General features: G+C 34.2%; 1 protein-coding gene across 4 annotated transcripts in view; it reads left to right on the top strand.

Annotated features, from left to right (window-relative positions):
- The window catches only part of LOC123548797 (uncharacterized), a 67,347-nt gene that overhangs the window by 9,415 nt on the left and 42,954 nt on the right, over positions 1-14,978 (top strand). The window contains exon 1 of one of the 4 annotated variants that reach the window (XM_045336342.2): positions 7,518-7,648. The exons of 2 other annotated variants lie outside the window; for them this stretch is intronic. The gene's annotated coding sequence lies outside the window, so the exon portion shown is untranslated. Of the gene's footprint in view, positions 1-7,517; positions 7,649-13,741; positions 14,185-14,978 lie in introns of those variants that run through there. One more of the 4 variants, XM_045336338.2, reaches the window with a different exon arrangement.

The following is a 14,978-nucleotide window of genomic DNA, read 5'->3' as shown; positions in this document are numbered from 1 at the left end:
TGCCTGCCATTTAAGCAAACATAAATTTCATGAATTCCAGTTGTAATTGTATCTGTGGGTTCAACTGGGACTTATTCTAACGTAAGCAATGCATTCTGAAGGTGGGTATTTTATCATCATAGTAAAACCATCTTTTTCCTGTATCATTTACATATCATGGATGTTATATCTAAAATATTTTGTGTGATTTTGAAAACTAGGAGTACTGTTACAAAGATTTAGGTACCTTATTGTCATCAGCGAATGATTTATCCGCATCAGAGAAAGTGTAAGTTGTATTTGTTTATACACAAACCACATCAGGTCGACTCCTGTTTCACATAATCTGTATTTATGTTTTTGTTATGTAAATTACTTATGGATATTAATCACTGATACGAGTATTTAGATAAGTCTTTTTTTATAATATTTTACAAAGGAGTCACGATGTATGATATCAGTTTATGAGAAATTTTTGTTTCGGTTCTTTAGACTGTTTGCTTTTGAATTTTGTCAAGGACTGGCTCCAACTTTCTGAAAACTGAGTTTGATAATCAGACTCAAACTGCAGTGTTTGATTGGTTGTTTTTAAGCACAAACTGAAACTGACCAATGGCAAGATTGCATGATGTAACTGGTCTTGAAACACAGTTTTTAGCCCGACAATTCATAGAATAGTAGAGCTATTGGACTCGCCAAAGCGTTGGCGTCTGCGTCTGCGTCAGCATCCGCGTCCGCATCCCGATTTGGTTAAGTTTTTGTATGTAAGCTGGTATCTCAGCAACCGCTTGTGGGAATGGATTGAAACTTCACACACTTATTCACTGTGATAAACTGACTTACATTGCACAGGTTCCATAACTCTATTTTGCTTTTTTACAAAATTATGCCCCTTTTTCGACTTAGAAATTTTGGGTTAAGGTTTTGTATGTAAGCTGGTATCTCAGTACTCACTAATGGGAATGGATTGAAACTTCACACACTTGTTCACTGTCATGATCTGACATGCACAAAGTAGGTCCCATAACTCTATTTTGCTTTTTTACAAAATTATGCCCCATTTTCAACATAGAAATTTTTGGTTAAGTTTTTGTATGTAAGCTGGTATCTCAGTATCCACTAATGGGAAAGGATTGAAACTTCACACACTTGTTCACTGTCATGATATGACCTGCTGTGCAAAGGGTCAATAACTCAACTTTGCATTTTACAATCAGTACCCACTTATGGGAATGGATTGAAACTTCACACACTTGTCCACTGTCATGAGCTGATCAGCACTATGCAGGTTCCATAACCCTATTTTGCTTTTTTTACTAAATTATGCCCCTTTTTCGACTTCCTTATTCATTCAATCGACAAGGCTGTTGAATAGTCGAGCGTTGCTGTCCTTCGACAGCTCTTGTATAACATTAGAGCCATGTTCTGAACCTTTGCTTTTAACAGTAATAATAAATTGCTTGAATTAATTACATGTTTTCCATAAATATCATTATACACTTAAACACTTACTTCTCATGGTTACAACGGGATTAGCAAAAATGATCTAAACATAGAAAATAAAAATGGCCATTGACTACATGAATTGCTCATTTCAGCCGCTGTTTCAAAGTCATCAAAACTTGTATGTATGTATGACAGTTTGATGCTTGTCTGTTTGACATTTCACTATATTAATGGATGTGCAAAGCACACTTTCTGGGCCTCCGTGGCAGAGTGGTTAAGGTCCGATTACTCAAGTCACTTGCCCCTCACTGATGTGGGTTCGAGCCTCAATTGGGGTATTGATTTCTTCATGTGAGGAAGCCATCCAGCTGGCTTACAAAAGGTGCGTGGTTCTACCAAGGTTTGCTCATGGTGAAATACCGGTAATGCATGGAAGGGCACCTGGGGTCTTTCTCCACCTTTAAAGCTGGAAAGTTGCCATATAACCTATAATTGTGTCGGTTTGACATTTAGCACAAAAAAAACACAAAGAAATAAACTTACATTTTCTGTTGAAGAGCTATTTTGCCACATTACAATCTATGTACCTTTTTATAATCAAAGTACTGAAAGTACAGAAAGGCTGGCTACCACAGAACACTGAATGAAAACTGTGCGGGAAAGATGTTTGCAAAATCTTAGATATTATGGGTTTTCCATATTAAACTAAGGCGAGCATAGGGTATTGTTGTGCTCTTGATTAACTTGTGCATCCAAGTTAAAGTTCGATCGAGAAACCTAGTTTATCGGACGTAAACATGGGTCCAAGAGAGTAAACTATAGTTTAAGCCCGTTATACTGTGTGTTCGCTCGAAAATTTATGTTAGTATTCGATAATCATAGTTTTTGGACAAAGATTGTAATTGTTGGATAATTTGATTGCCGAGAACCATTGTATACGGACGTGAACCTATGTTTACGACCATGAACTTGGGTTTACGAGCGTGAACCATAGTTGATGAACGTGAACGTAGGTTTAAGTTCGAAAAACTTGGTTTCTCGAACAAAACTATGATTTTTGGTCATTATCTTATGTTCACCAGCGTTAACCTATGTTTACAGTTGTAAACCAATGTTCACGGTCATAAACCTAAATTCTCGATCGTTAACATATGTTCACAATGTAAGCTATGGTTTACACCCGAGAACCCTAGTTTACTTCCGTAAACACAGGTTCACGCTCGTGAACTTAAAATAACAGCCGAAATTCAAAGTTCAGTTGAAAAACCTAGTTGAAACCCTGGGTTCATAGACGTGTTTATGCCCGAAAATATGGGTAAGTATTAGAAAAATCTGGTTTTATGTTCGAAAACCCTTGTTTATCTGTAATTGTTAATTCTACTTTTTTACCGTAAACCTGGGTTAACGTTATTATTGGACAATTAGCGTGCCATAACCGTTTATATATGTTTCTTACGAAGCGATAATAAACATTGAGGGACATAATATCAGATAAAATATAAAGGCAACAAACACAACATCTATATTTCGATATGCAATCCAACACCCAACACACATTATGTGTGAATGTATGAACATTGATCAAATGGGACGATTTTCTTGTCGGTATGAGGGAAATTTTGGGCTCGAACCCCGCTATAAACCAGACTGTTAATGATTATTGGCTAGTCATGTTGCTTCCTTAATACGATGGTTAGGAAAATTGACGTAACCGTAATAATGTATTTTTTGAAGAGTATTCAATTCCTAACATGAGATTACTTTAACTAATTTTTCAGGAGGGCGTAGGTTCAAACCCTACTAGGACCAAACTTTGTTCATTATTTTTCTTTTTTTCGAATAAGATAAACTGTTGTTTTTTTTAAAGACATATTATCATTGATCTGTCGTACAAAAGCGGAAATGTTTTATTTGATTAGCCATTTCTTAGTCATTTCTTGCTGTTCCAAATGAATTTGACCTGAAGGGTGAATGTTTAGACATCTTTGAAAAATACTTATATTATAATTACATTTGTAAAAGTTCTTGATTTTGCATTTATTTTTACAGAGTTTTGAATAAATGTAGGTAGGTAGGTTTTACTTCTTTTATGTTCTTTATGAATGCATAGAGCAAGGCCATAATTTTCAAAAGTTGGAGCTTAATTTCTTTCCGATTAAATCCTTTTACTCAAGGCTCCCCAGAAAAATTGTTATCACCAATTTTATTTTGTCTTTTATAATTGTTACGCATTATTTTGAGGTTTCATTTAGAAAAATATTTGGTAAAACGAATTCTCTGTGATCGTTTTGCACAATGCCTATCACTTTGAAATTTGTCTCTGTTTCAGATGGATGAAAAAAGACATAACTTATACAAAATTAACAAATAAAAAGCAAACAAACAAACAACAACGACACGGTAAAAGTCATTTAAAGATAAATCACAGTGCGAAATATGTTAACTTCAGAACTGTATCAAGTTAGTGCAATTGTTAAACATTAGCAATACGGGTCCACTATCTTAATATAACCTGAAAAAGTTGAAAACGTGTGTTTAAACAAAACTCACTACATCTACACCTCCACCCTTAAAGCAAATTGGTGACAAAGCGCTTTTTACATTATATCTTTCAGTATTCATTAGAATGTTTAAAACGAATTTAGTATAAAAATAGCCTAAAAACAGGTATAATGTGGTCATTTGTTTCTTATCACGTTACTGTGGCATCACGCAGCGATTACGTCCCTTAGTACCTATAGCAAATGATCTGAAAGAATAGTTTCTTAAAACTTATGCCCTAAATATAAGACCTGACATAACTCATATCACTGTAAGTTCATTTTAATTGATATTTCATATTTCTTATTTTACACGTTATGTCAGGTCGTCGAATAATGCGCCGTATAATTCATATCGACAATTGTTTCTCGGAACCAGCGTTTGTTTACTTAGCTTCTTATAGACCGAGGTCATAATTTATGACGAAGCGGTCAACGTTGAGTTAGTTCCATTCATACGGACATTTCATTCATGGAGGCGAATTAATTTACCATCATTATGTAATATTTTCTAATGTTATCTTCCAAGTATTTACCATTAGAAAAATAAAACATTATTATAACATGTTTGTTAAAGTAGATCTATTGAAACAGATAAGTTTAACAATCTTTATACAACTCTATGGCAAAACTGATTAACGTGGCAGACTATTTGAATTGGGCATGAAATTATACTTTGTGTTGTCAGTCTCAGCACCTGTTGAACTTTACAGAAACTCGATATATGGTTATAATAGTCTGGCGAATATCGCCAGCCTAAAAACCACAGTTTGTTATGATTAATGTTATTGACCAATCTGTTCAGTAAAGGTCAAACAGCTGACCAGACCTATAAATGGGTAATTTAACCATGACAGGTAGAGTGAGTGATTGTTGTAAACAATTCAAAAACATTTGTAGAGAGATTACTTATTTGCAGATGACTTTGCTGACCTGAAAATAAATGCTATAGTAGATAAACTTTGTTTGTAGACAGTTGTCCTTTTGTGCCCCACAGAAAATAGCACAGTTGGCAGTGGGGCGTATCCTATAAATTGTGCATTTTGAAATCCTCATTCAGTTTGATGAAAATTAGTTATTTTAAACTGTTGAGAACAACCTCTGTGGAGTGAACTTCTCTAGAAAAACTGAAACGCGTTTGGGGGCCTCCGTGGCCGAGTGGTTAAGGTTGCTGACTTCAAATCACTTGCCCCTCACTGATGTGGTTTCGAGCCTCACTCGGGGTGTTGAATTCTTCATGTGAGGAAGCCATTCAGCTGGTTTGGGGAAGATCGGTGGTTCTACCCAGGTGCCCACTCATGATGAAAATAGATGCATGGAGGGGCACCTGGGGTCGCCATATGACCTATAATTGTGTCAGTGCGACGTTAAACCCAACAAAAAAAAAGAAACATGTTTTTTGTACAAGGGTTGTTGCTCTTGACATGGGATATATTCCTAATAAGTTTATATAAAAGGAAAATGATTATTATGCCAGAATTAAAAAATCAACATTGTCCTACCGAAACATATTTCACTTTAATAAGCCTAAAGGCACATAATGCTTTTATTTAAAATGTTGCTGCCACTTTCTCCATTTTGAACAGAAAATATATTAATTTCTTGTTAAATCCTATTTTCGATAATTGTTTTCTGAGATATTTGTCAGAAGTTGGAATATTGATTAACATAGTAGAAAGTTTTATTGATTTTTTTATTTTTATTACCTCCCTTTATGACTCTAACTGTAAAAGCTCAGGTGCAGTATTGAAAGTAGCCCATTTTAGCTCATCTAATTTTTGGAAAAAAAATGATGAGTTATTGTCATCACTTGATCGGTGTCCTTGCCTGGTTAAGTTTTATGTTTAGGTCAGCTTTTCTCCTAAACTATCAAAGATATTGCTTTGAAACTTGCAACACTTGTTCACCATCAATAGCTGACCCTGTACAGCAAGAAACATAACTCCATCCTGCTTTTTGCAAGAATTATGGCCCCTTTTGGACTTAGAAAATATCAGATTTATTGGTTAAGTTTTATGTTTAGGTAAACTTTTCTCCTAAACTATCAAAACTTGCAACAGTTGTTCACATTCATAAGCTGACCCTGAACATTAAGAAACATAACTCTATCCTGCTTTTTGCAAGAATTATTGCCCCTTTTGGACTTAGAAAATCAGATTTCTTGGTTAAGTTTTATGTTTAGGTCAGCTTTTCTCATGAACTATCAAAGCTATTGCTTTAAAACTTGCAGCACTTGTTCACCATCATAGGCTGACCCTGTACAGCAAGAAACATAACCCTGTCCTGCTTTTTGCAAGAATTATGGCCCCTTTTGGACTTAGACAATATCAGATTTATTTGTTAAGTTTTATGTTTGAGTCAACTTTTCTCCTAAACTATCAAAGCTGTTGCTTTGAAACTTGCAACAGTTGTTCACCATCATAAGCTGACTCTGTACATCAAGAAAATTAACTCCATCCCGCTTTTTGCAAGAATTATGGCCCTTTTAGGACTTAGAAAATCATGGGTAGGACAATTTTTCTATTATACAAAAAAATCAGATGAGCGTCAGCACCCGCAAGGCGGTGCTCTTGCCTAACCATATAATTATGCATTTATTTGAATGGCTTGAACTTTTGATATAAAAAATAAGAAAGAAGGAAATTATATCGATGCTGCCCGCTGAAGTTGTCAGAGCAGACGTTAAGATGCCACAATTGTCCTATGTAATAAAACATTTTAAAATATTATGTCTTTGTGAATTCAGATATGTACATTGTTATACAATTGTTAAATGAAAATAATTGTAAATGTTACTATTTTAGGTAACATGCATAAGTCATCATTAATTGACTGTATCAAATATACTGTGAAATCATTTAATAAATTCGCGGGCATGAAATTTCGCGCAAATGTGAAAAAGGACTGTTTTGCGCGGGCTTTAATTCGCGCATTTCAATTTTAGAAATAAAATTGAAAATTAATAATAGCGCGGTCTTTAATTCGCGCATCAGTCCTAGCGCGAAATACACGAAAATTCGTCCTACGCGAATAAAAATGATTTCACAGTAAAAGGAAAAAGAAATACCAGCTTATGTAGAATGGTTTTTGCTCTTTGGAGGTGTTTATAACAGAGGTTATATGGTAACATAATTATAAAAATGATACAATGACTTTAAATTTCACTTATTATTGCCATTGTCGAATAGTTAGAAACATTTTGTGATCAAAATTTAAATTTTGCTCTATTTTGACTCCTGTTTACACAGGCAATGGATATAGAATTATAGATACAAAGAATGTTGACCGTTACGAAAATGGTAATAAAACCTAAAATAACCGCACATTTACATTTGACTAGATTTATTATTACTGGACATATTGACCAGCTTAATGTCAACATTAGATACAGTGGATAAATTCGGAGTGACCAGTAGGTAAATAATGGTGAAACATGATATGTTTACCTAGCTTAATGTCGGTAGTGGACATGGGATTAGAAAAGAATTTAAAATATTTGTGTTAAAAGAAGATTAAAGGAATAACAGTGTAAATGATTTTGAAAGAGCTTTTTCAGTTTGTTTAAATTGCTTCAGTAGTTAGAAGATACAAGTGCTTTCAGTTGTTCGAAATTCACAAAAAGCTGTTAAAACCTCTTGATTAGACTGGATTATTTTCATGGGTATTGCAGGACTAAAACCTTTGTGAGTCATTTTAATTTATTCAGCTTTCATGTGCATTCGTTTAAATGGTTGTTCTTATGCATTTTTGCCATACAAATAAATACAGTGCAAGTTTTTATGCTAGACATAATAATAGTTTTTGACTGAAATTAGAATATCTTTATATCCTTTAAACCTTAGCCTGCTAAATTTCCAAAATGGACTGGTCCATTATTCAATTTGGGCAGTACCACTTATTATTCAAAGGGGTATTCACTGAAAAATTACTTACTGAATAGCGAACAGTGCAGACCATTATCAGCCGGCAAGGTTGGTCTGTACTAGATGCAAAGGCAGAATCACTTGCCGCCAGCATGTTAAAACATATATGGTATCTGACATTGAGAAATACCAGAAAGAATAAAAGATATTATATTAAATCCGTAAAGTCTCTTATAGAAAGATAACTTTGTTTGTCATTTAAAGGCTCTTTAGATGCTTTACTCAGAAACATTGTAATTTTACTATATATAGGTACACAAATATTCATAGGTAATAATTTCATACAAATTGCCAATCCTATAGCTATAAAGTATAGTTTTTGCAATTTTTGCAAGCACTTCAATTTACCCATAAATGTGTGAAGATGTCACTTTCAGTTTTCAGCAATATCTACCTAACCTTGCATACAGTTACATGTCATCAATTAAGGTTCACAAAACATTTTTTCAACTACACTGTTGCTTATTTCCAACTTTCATGAAGAGCCTAAAATGTATTTTCTCAAAATGTTTATGTTGTTTTTATGTAAAATGTATTGCATAGTCTTATAGTCAACAGCCTTATATAATGTTGTTAAGAATTCTCAATTTCTAAACTTGTTATGCTGTGGAACATAATTCTTGTTAAATTCTGGTGACCGGCCACTTTACACAAGCTAAAGGGATCCTATCATCACTGTATCTGTATAGGTTTCAGGTAAGTTACTGATGATAAAAAAAAAACATTCAAGGCAGGACTAGTTATTTAAATATATTAGTCACACTTAGCAAAAATATCTTCAGTACCTTTTCTGGGCTGAAATAACTAAATTACCAGATGAGCAGTACCTTTCATTGACTGATATTTAACTTACCAGATTTAGGCTAAAATAACTAAATTACCAGATGGACAGTTCCTTTCCTGGGCTGAGATAACCAAATTACCTTTTCTAGGCTAAAATAACTAAATTACCAGATGAATAGTTCCTTTCCTGGCCTAAAATAACTAAATTTACCTTTCCTAGGCTACTTAATCAATAACTGAAGAGAAAGTTATATTAACAATGTAAAGTATGCAAACAATTTTTGAAAGACCGTTTGTGAAAGATGTCATTTGTTACTGCATAATTGATTGTGAAATGAGCCGTGCCATGGGAAAATCAACATAGTGGGTGTGCGACCAGCATGGATCCAGACCAGCCTGCGCATCCGCGCAGTCTGGTCAGGATCCATGCTGTTCGCTAACAATTTCTCCAATTCCAATAGGCTTTAAAAGCGAACAGCATGGAGCCTGACCAGACTGCGCGGATGCGCAGGCTGGTCTGGATCCATGCTGGTCGCACACCCACTATGTTGGTTTTCCCATGGCATGGCTCAAATATTCAGTTAAGTTACTTTTACCCTGATATTTGATACGAGATGGCTATGTTGGGTATTTAAAAGTAAACATCGTATTCTTCCTTCTTTTTACAAGCAATATTCAAAACGCATTTATAAAGGCAAGCAGGTAATTTGAAAGTAAATATAACATTTATCATTTATTCATGATCATCATCAGTTATTAAAGTAGAAAAATTTGTCGTACACTTGAGTAGAAAATATATCATAGAGGTATGGTAGTGTTAAGATGAATAGCGTAAATGTTTAAATCTTTAAAATTTAAAATACTGGGAAATAACTTTAGCATATAATTTTGTGGTTTCAACTCAAAACAGCTTGTTCATAAGAACATAAATTCATGTGTGTCATTTTTTTATTAGATAAATTAGGGTGTTATCTGCTTCTTTGGATTTTGATTTTGCTTATTGATGTAGCCGCAAAATCTGTGAAAACCTGTAACCTACAAACATAAGTGATTTTACAGTACGGAGTTATCTACAGCTGTCCATCCAGCTTGAGGACGGTATATGGTTTATCATTGTCTGAAATAAAGACTAGATTCAGCAAGCAACTGGGTATTCCTTCACTCCAAGCCCGCCCGCTTAGCTCAATAGGGAGAGAGCAGATCTACGGATCACGGGGTTGTGACTGAATTCACCTCTGATTCATGTGGGGAATTTGGCAGATACTTGCAGAGAACAGGTTTGTACTGGTACAGAATCAAGGAATACTGGTTAGATTAACTGCCTGCCATTACATTTCTAAACGGTGTTAAACCCAAAACACACAAACAAAACAAATTCCTTCATTATAAGCTGTAAAAAAAGTTTCATGTTGTTTGTTGTGAATCTGATTGTTGAAATGTTGATGCTGTATAATTTGAACATGGACAAAATATTATAAAACTTGCATTGCAGAGCAGTCTTATTATGCAGTTTCTGTTGTTCAAAACCAATCTCTCCTCTGTCCTCTGATTGGTTTTGTCCAATCAAAAATGCTATTTTTGAAATCTGCAAAATGCTACAGGAAACAAAAGTTGACATATCAATTGCAAATGGCTACTGATAGCAACTTACAAATTGCAGAAATGAACATATGACCATACATTATAATCATCTGCCTGTATTATGCGGTCTAAAATCCAGGGGGGGGATTTTTTTTTTATTCTGAGTAAGATTCTGTAAAGTAAACAATCTGGAAAATGTAAGAATAGAAATTGTTGTTTCTGGTGATGAAATTTTCTCCAGTAGCTAGTTATATGTCATAATACGTACAACAGATTATTTAGTTGTTCTGACTGATGGCAGTTCATATTCCAGAAGTTAACAGTCAGTGTTTTTACCATCAAAGTAAAGCTAAAGTGTTTTCATAGCAGCAGTAAATAGTTCCCCTTATGAGCAGCAAATAGTTCCCCTTAATAGCAGGAAATAATTCTGCATAAGAGCAGCAGATAGTTGTGCTTGAGAGCAGAAAATAGTTTTTCTTTAGAGCAGCAAATAGTTCCCTTTTCAGAGCTGCAAATTGCCCCTTAACAGCGGCAAATAGTTGCCCTGAAGAGCAGCAAGTTTTCTTTCCCACTTCAGCTCTCTGATTGGTTCTTATGTATGGGAATCTTGTTATAGCTCAGGCTCTCTGGACAGAGAGTAATGGTCTACATATACACAAAAAAAAATCTGCCTTTGAAAAAAGGTTTCTGCCCTGCAAATCTGAAGTTGACAGAGTTAAACTGTACTTTAATTTCCAGTTTATAACTGTATTTTTGTCAAAACTTTTGAAGAAAAAATTATCCAGTCTCTTTGAACTTTGATGCACTGTAAAATTAATGTTTTCATAGGTTTTACTATCTGATGAAGAATCTTAAATGTGTCCTTTGAAAAATTTTCTATTTCATCTTATCTCTCGAAGATTTATGTTTCAAAGTTTGCGTGTGTACAATTACTCTGTGTTATAGGATAGTCAGAATGCATGGTACATAGTCATTAACTTTCTAAACAGATGTCAAATAGAGTCAAGTGTCAAAACAAATGATTTTCAATATGCAACATTTGACTGAAAGATGATCATGATTAAATGTCATTTTCCTGTCAGACCTGTAATTAAAATATTGTCGTGAAATGTAATACAGTTCTTACGTTTCTTTTCTGATAGTTTTTTTCCGGTTGTGGGAGTGCTATTTGCTGTATAAGACCTTGAACCTGACTCAACAAGTCAGCTGAAAGCTTTTAGGTGTAATAATTATATTCTGTCATTGTGACCTTGAATAGAAATGTTTTGACATAAATATTTTCAAGGTATCCTTCTAGAATACAAATTTGTCCCTAGGGTCAAAGAGGGCCCTTTTTGGGATCAAGTAAGTGCCCCCTAGGGACTTAGATTTTTTTTTAGAAAGGGAGCACTTACTTACTTTGGAAGAAGTGTTCCTGTGGGCTTAGCAATTTGTTAAACTTAGGTTGAGGGTATGGGGCATTAATTGGTGTGCTCATTTGAGACCTTAAATTGTGTATTAGTAGACTGTGAAGGTATATATAGAAATATATTTTGACACTGTATTTGACATTTAAATTTTTGTGTTTTTTTTTCCTTTTTTTGCTAGACAACTTATCACGTTCTATGTTGTAAACATATCTGTTATGGCTTCAGTTGACAAATTATGTAAAAAAAATATCTGCCCTGATATACATTTTCTAAGAAGAAGTTCCAATTATACATTAACCTTAGTCACAACCTTGAACCAAAAAATATCAACATGAATAATATTCATTTTAAACTTTCATATTATTTATTTTTTGATGAATAAAAAACACTTCTTTTTTATTCAAAGAAAGACCTTTTGAAGTAAAGTTGCTTTAAAGGGACTGACCTCCAGATTATGGCTAAAACTGATCTTTCTTGCAAATTTATGGTCATATTATGAATATCAGAATGAGTTATTGTTTCTCAACTATCTTATAAGTACTAAATAAACAAAAAAAAGATGCACGCGTCGAGTGACGCGGCAGTAATGTTCCTGCTGTCTCTACCAGTACCGCCACAGAGGAATATGTGTTAAACGGTCGTTAAATATAGATACTTATAATTAAGGCAGTTTACCTCGAGTAAAGGTTGTACGCTTTCATTCATGAAAAATTAGTAAAAAAATATTCTCAGTTTCTAAATAAGTTGTCAGTAATTAAGTTTTAAGCTCTAAAAAGTTTCTGAACAATTTTTTTTCTTTAGTATATTTTGAAAAAATATGAGTTATGTCAACTGAGCGGTTGTCGGCGTCGCGTCGGTCGCGTCTGCGTCGCGTTGCCTGTTAAGTTTATGTTTAGTAGCTTCTCTCTTCAAGCTATTCTTTGAAACTTGGAATACTGTCAATCATAAGCTGACCTGTATAGCAAGAACATAACTCCATCTTGCTTTTGCAAGATTTATGGCCCCTTTTGTACTTAGAAAATATCAGATTTCTTGTTAAGTTTATGTTTAGGTCAACTTTTCTCCTAAACTATCAAAGCTATTGCTTTGAACTTGGAATACTTTTCAACCATCATAAGCAACCCTGTACATCAAGAAACATAACTCCATCTTGCTTTTTGCAAGAATTATTGCCCCTTTTGGACTTAGAAAATCAGTTTTCTTGGTTAAGTTTTATGTTTAGGTCAGCTTTTATCCTAAACTATCAAAGCTATTGCTTTAAAACTTGCAACACTTGTTCACCATCATAGGCTGACCCTGTACAGCAAGAAACATAACTCCATCCTGCTTTTTGCAAGATTTATGGCTCCTTTTGGACTTAGAAAATATCAGATTTCTTGGTTAAGTTTTATGTTTAGGTAAACTTTTTCTCTTAAACTATCAAAGCTATTGCTTTGAAACTTGCAACACTTGTTCACCATCATAAGCTGACCCTGTACAGCAAGCAACATAACTCCATCCTGCTTTTTGCAATAATAATTGCCCCTTTTGGACTTAGAAAAATCATTTTCTTGGTTGAATATTATGTTTAAGTCAACTTTTCTCATAAACTATCAAAGCTATTGCTTTAAAACTTGCAACAGTTCTTCACCATCATAAGTGGACACTGTACATCAAGAAACATAACTCTATCCTGCTTTTTGCAAGAATGATGGCCCTTTTTAGACTTAGAAAATCATGGGTAGGACAATATTTCTATTATACAAAAAAAATCAGATGAGCGTCAGCACCCGCAAGGCGGTGCTCTTGTTTTGTTGTCGTACGATCTGGAGGCCAGTGCCTTTAAAGCTGCATTAGCGAAATTTCTTATACCGTACAGCTTTTACCACTAATTGTTTTATCTATTCAAACATCAAATAAATGGCTTGTCAAACCAAATAAAACCTAAATAATCAAGTTTCACAAATCAATATTTTCACTCTAATTTCTTTAAAGGTTTGTATTTACTTTAAAAGAATGTACACACCATAGATCAATTGAATCTGTCCTGTTTGTAGATATATTATACTTACCCCACTTATAAAGTGCAATTCACCTGAATCGCAGCTGGATTTATGTTTCAGATATAAAAGGTCGCAGTCTTATTTCCTATTTTTTATTTATCGTTGCATGTCTGCTGGTACATTAAAGGGATTATGTATGCTTTATCGGGACTTTAGTTTCAAAGCTATTTCGCTTTTGGTCGTATAGAAATAAGATCTTGTGGATACTTGTGAAGTTGTCAAGTTATACGAAGTGGTGTTTTTTTTTTCCCCATGTTTTGTAATTTGAGATGAGCTTAATTGTTTTTGTCTATAAAACCGTTATTGACAGCTATCTATTTTTATAGATCAGAGGTTTGCTATTGAAGGTATCTTGATTTTAAAACATTAACTGAAGAAAGACGCGTTTATTTTAGAACGCAAAAACATTCCTACACTGTCAGGCTAGGATTACTCTACTTGCCGCCTTTATTGATATACCATTAAAGGGGATAATTTTACTGTAAGTACATTTAATTAATTTTGATTTATATTGTATAATATTAATTAATTGCTGCATTATTTACTAGTAATCTATAAATGAGCCGTGTCATGAGAAAACCAACATAGTGGCTTTGCGACCAGCATGGATCCAGACCAGCCTGCGCATCCGCGCAGTCTGGTCAGGATCCATGCTGTTCGCTTTCAAGGCCTATTGCAATTGGAGAAACTGTTAGCGCACAACATGAATCCTGACCAGACTGCGCGGATGTGCAGGCTGGTCTGGATCCATGCTGGTCGCAAAGCCACTATGTTGATTTTCTCATGGTGCGGCTCAAATTATGCTATAAATCATCTGTTGCTCATTAATTGATCATGTTAACTTCATGATAGTAATTACAAGATAAGTTAATAATTGCTTTAATTAAGCTGCTCATTAATACTTTTATTGATTTACTCATTATCAATTCATTAATGCTTGAATTAAGTTACTGAACAGTTCTTTTAATATCTTATTTAAACTGACATAGACACGTGCAGGCTTCATGATCTGTTGGATGGAACTGGGGGCATGCTGCTAGTATGTTTGTAGCAGCATTTTCCGGCATATCTAAATAGAATCTAGGATCTCTAAAACATTTTGGAAACTCCATTTCTAAAGGTGTTTTGTACAGGCTGCAACAGAATTTGATGTAAAATATCTGTCTGACATTTAGAGATAAAGAAAAATAAGTATTTGAAAAGACTTGTGTGTAATGTTGATGTTGTTAGCCATTTTAAGCTAGAATCACACTGCCCCGGATTGGCTTGCAGATT

Source organism: Mercenaria mercenaria, chromosome 6 (assembly GCF_021730395.1).
Source record: "Mercenaria mercenaria strain notata chromosome 6, MADL_Memer_1, whole genome shotgun sequence".
Taxonomy (NCBI): Eukaryota; Metazoa; Mollusca; class Bivalvia; order Venerida; family Veneridae; genus Mercenaria; species Mercenaria mercenaria.
The sequence above is the reverse complement of the archived record's forward strand: the minus strand, read 5'-3'. Positions and strand labels throughout refer to the sequence as shown.